A 3,883-nucleotide genomic window follows, 5' to 3' on the forward strand; every position below is an offset into this window, starting at 1 on the left:
CGAGGCTCGAACTCACAAACCGTGACATCATGACCTGAGCCGAAATCAAGAGTCGGACTTTGAACCAACCGAGCCCCCCCGGCGCCCCCGTTGCAGACTTCTTAGTAGAAGTCGCAGAATTCTCTCTAACTTCATGAGCGTTTGAAGAAGTCCTTGCCCACTCTGTGGCCATGAACGTTCTTCGGGCTGTTTTACAGCAGATCTTTACCTAGAATCGGTTCTCATGCGGCGTGAGATAAGGATCCCACTCCGAGTGTGCGCACGCACGCACGCACGCACACACGCCGTCGCCCAGCACCATTTGCTGAGCCCTCTTCCCCGCCTGCCCTCCCGGGCGCTGCACGTAGCCGTTCCTTTCCGGGGTGACGGGCAGGGGCCCAGGACCCGGGCTCCGGACAGGACGAGCATGACTGTGGTGATCAGGGTCGGCCCCCGAGGGCAGGGCGCGGGCACCCTCCCCCACCTCCCCCGCGGGGCCAGCTGCCACTCCTGCCAAACAGGTCCGTGGGGCTGAGGCTGTCACGTGGCCCGCTGGCGCTGACGCGGGCTCTGGCGGATTAAGCAGGGGCCGAGGGCTTAGGACCCACGCCGGCCGCTGCATAGGCTGGGGAAGGGCTGAGGGAGCCCATCCACGGGGCCCAGGGGCCCGCGAGGCTACGCTCTGTGCCGCAGGAGACCCCCACCCAGAGCACCGGACCAAGGTAAGGGCGGGCCAGGTGACCCCTGGCTGGGTCTTCCCCGCCCACCTCCGGGGACCTGCGTCTAGAAAATGAACGTCTCCTCCTAAGCCCCTTGGAGGCAGCGGAGGTCGGAGGTGGGGCCCACAGCTGCCCCAGGGACCCGCCAGGCTCAGGCCCCCGACCCACCCGTCTGCCGCGGGGCCCTGCGTCCCCTCCAGCGCCCGGGGCGTGCCCCCCAGACAGACGGGGTCACTGCCAACCTGCAGGCGGCCCCCCACATCCCAGAGCAGTGGGCCTGCGGACCCAGCTGTGCTGCTCTCGGAGCTACCAGGGCAGGGGAGGGGGAAGTGGGTGTGGACTGAGCACCTCCTGGGCGCCAGGCACCTCCCCTCCGAGTGGGAGGAATCTTTACTCCTACCAGGCAAACCAGGGGAGAGTCACCCATTTAACAGACAAGGAAACTGAGGCCCAGGCAGGCGCTGTGGTTCAGCAGGGGCCTGGGCTGAGAGCGTCTGGGCAGCCTGCCTGCGGGGCCCCGCTGCCTGTGGACCCCCCCACCCCCGCCCGCCCGGGTTGCCTGACAGGGCACATTCCCTCGGGAGCAGTGTCCCTCCTCCCCGGGGCTCTCTGGGAACCTTGGGTCCCTGGGAGGAAGTTGAGGAGCAAGAGCCAGCCTCGAACGAGGCCAGGACTTGACGGTGGTTTGTGTCGTGGGGGTGACGGCATAGTAAGGGCACTTCGTCCGGTCGCTCTGAGGCTGACGTGCGACAGTGCGCGAATGGGCGGGCAAGCACGGCCGAGCGCAGCCTTCGTGTTTACAGGGAAGGCCAGCGCCTGAGCTCCCTCCGTCCTCTGAAACTCGGAGCTCCCTGTTTTCTTTCTGGGCCTCTTACTTTTGGTTTATTTCTAGGAGTTTACTCTTTGCTTAGGAAAGCAGCCACGTGGTAAAAACGTTCGCCGTTATAAGAAGATGCAGCAAAAACTGCACAGGCCCCCACCTCCCGCTCAGGGCAAACGTGGAAGGCATTTTTGTGGCATCTGGTCAGAAATATTCCGGAGATGTGTGTGTGTGTGTGTGTGTGTGAGAGTGTGTTTATTCCCCGCACCACACTTTAAAGAAAACACCCAGCGGCTTGCTCTGTCCCTACCCCGTGGCTTCTCTCTGGGCCTTTAAATTCTCCCCCTCGGCCAGAGGGCCCGGCTGCCGCTCCCTGCAGAAGGCACACATATTTGTGGACGCTGGCACCAGATTTTCCTCGTCAGCAGGACTCGAGGGAGGCTGTAGCCTGGCACGGGGCGAACAGGGGGATTGTTGATCTGCGAAGAACGGCCCCTCTGTGCCCCGCGAGGGCCCGAGTTGGGNGGAGACCTGGCGTGGGCCCAGCCGGGCTGCCAGCTGGCCGTGGGGTGACCTTGAGCCAGCCCTGGCCTCCTCTGGGCTCCTGGCTCGGTGCAGAAGCCCAGGACACGCAGCATGTCCCTGAGAGGGCCCGGGGTCTGTGCCCTAAAGAGCCAAGCAGGCCGCATGTCGCCCTTTCCTCCTGGGCTAAAGGCCGTGCTGTGGGCTGCGGTTTTCACTGCCCTCCTGTTAAGCTTTGATGGTTTTCCGTGAGGCAGCTTAAGTCGGTGCTAGGTTTTCCTGATATTTTCTCCGTGGGCCTTGTGATTTCCAGGCCTGCCGGTGTCTTATCTCTGCCGCGTAGATCTCCCAGAGGGCGTTCTGTCTCCCAGGGTCTCAGGAAGGAAGGCAGCAGGTGGCTGCGTGTGGCCACACGTCCCGCATGCACGATTGTAAGTCCCTACTGGAAGGGCTCCCTGCCCCCTTGAAGGAAGAGCAAGATCCGTGTCAGCGTCAGGAGAGTAGCAGGGACCCCACCCAGGGGGGCGGAGCTCCAGGCACGTCAAGTGTACGGATGTTCAGGTTGTGCACTATGTAAGAGCAGTTGTCAAGGAAAGAAATGCTGGCTTTCCAAGCCTGGGCCTCCGAGGCCGTGTCCACCAGAGGGCGCCTTTTACGGATTCACACCCAGGAGCCCTGCTGTGGTGACCAGCCTTGAGCACGCTCAGTGGCGCAGGAGGGATGCCTGGGTATGGGCTCTCCTCCCCGCTTAGGCAGCCTTCCTGTGCTTACTCTTTCAGAATCTCTCCCCAGGACTCTGTTGGTAACTTGAGGGCCAAGGGAACTCCGAACATTCTCCTCCGTCTGTGTAAACAGCTTGAGCAGACCCAGCCGAGTGAATGCCGAGGGAACGGCGCCGTCTGCGTGGCCTCAGGGGCCACAGAATGGCTTAGGTCAAAGCAGACCTGGGCCCACATCTCCGCGCTAGGTTTTCCTGGCCGTGGACTCCTGGCCGGGACGTCTGTGCACCGACCCTCCGCTTCATCGTCTGTTAGTACCCCCTCCCCAGAACTCGAGTGCGAAGGGACCTTTACCTGTGTCTGGACCCTTGAGTAAACAATGCTGTATTGATGAAGGGACTCACATGAACTGGGCATAACTAATTTCGTCCACAAATATGTCTTAAGCACCTGGTAGGTGCCGGGCGCCGCGCTGAGCTGACCTCGATGGGGAGTCGAGCGGACACGGTCCTTATCCTCACGTAGCTGTCCAGCACAAGAGAGGGAAATGCTTCCGGGAACAGCAGCAACCGGGTGCTCAGAGGAACCCCTCAGTGGGCCTGTAAGGAGGTCAAGCAAGGCCTCCCCGAAGGGGCTGAGGCGTGAAGGTGGAGTCGGGGTTAAGTGGGTGAAAAGAGAGACACGTGCTGGACAGAGGGACTAGCATTTGCAAAGGCCCAGGGGCAGGAGCCAACTTGCTGGGTTAGGGGGGTGCGGGGGGCAGAGGCTGAATCCGCGGGGCATGGCGAGGAGTTTGGCACTTATTTCTGAAGCAGTAAGGGGCCCGGGGTTGAAGCAGTGATACGCTGTCAGGCTGAAGTGTCAGTGAAGCTGGGTTTGAGTCCTCCCTGCTTCCTGACCCGGCCGCCTCCCTCTGTGCAGGGAGAGGTGGGGGGGAGGAGCCCTCGGGTGTTCAGGCAGAATGGAAGGGGTCTGAGTGAGGAAGCCTAGAGTGGGGCCCAGAGGCTGGCTCACTCCCGGGTCTACACCGGCTCCAAGTCTGGGCAGCACCGCCCGTCCCCCGCTGTGTCCCGGGCGGGGCGGCTGCAGTTCTCCGGAAGGGCGAGAGGTGGCGCCAGCCCCCC

At 62.7% G+C, this 3,883-nt stretch overlaps 1 long non-coding RNA gene across 1 annotated transcript; it reads left to right on the forward strand.

Annotated features, from left to right (window-relative positions):
• The first annotated feature begins 300 nt into the window (after positions 1-300).
• On the forward strand, positions 301-3,230 carry LOC144233810 (uncharacterized). The gene is made up of 3 exons (XR_013335765.1): positions 301-701; positions 2,354-2,471; positions 2,820-3,230. It is a non-coding gene; the product is annotated as an uncharacterized LOC144233810 (long non-coding RNA).
• Positions 3,231-3,883: the final 653 nt, after the last annotated feature.

This window comes from Crocuta crocuta, unplaced genomic scaffold (assembly GCF_008692635.1).
Source record: "Crocuta crocuta isolate KB4526 unplaced genomic scaffold, BGI_CrCroc_1.0 scaffold296, whole genome shotgun sequence".
Lineage (NCBI taxonomy): Eukaryota > Metazoa > Chordata > Mammalia > Carnivora > Hyaenidae > Crocuta > Crocuta crocuta.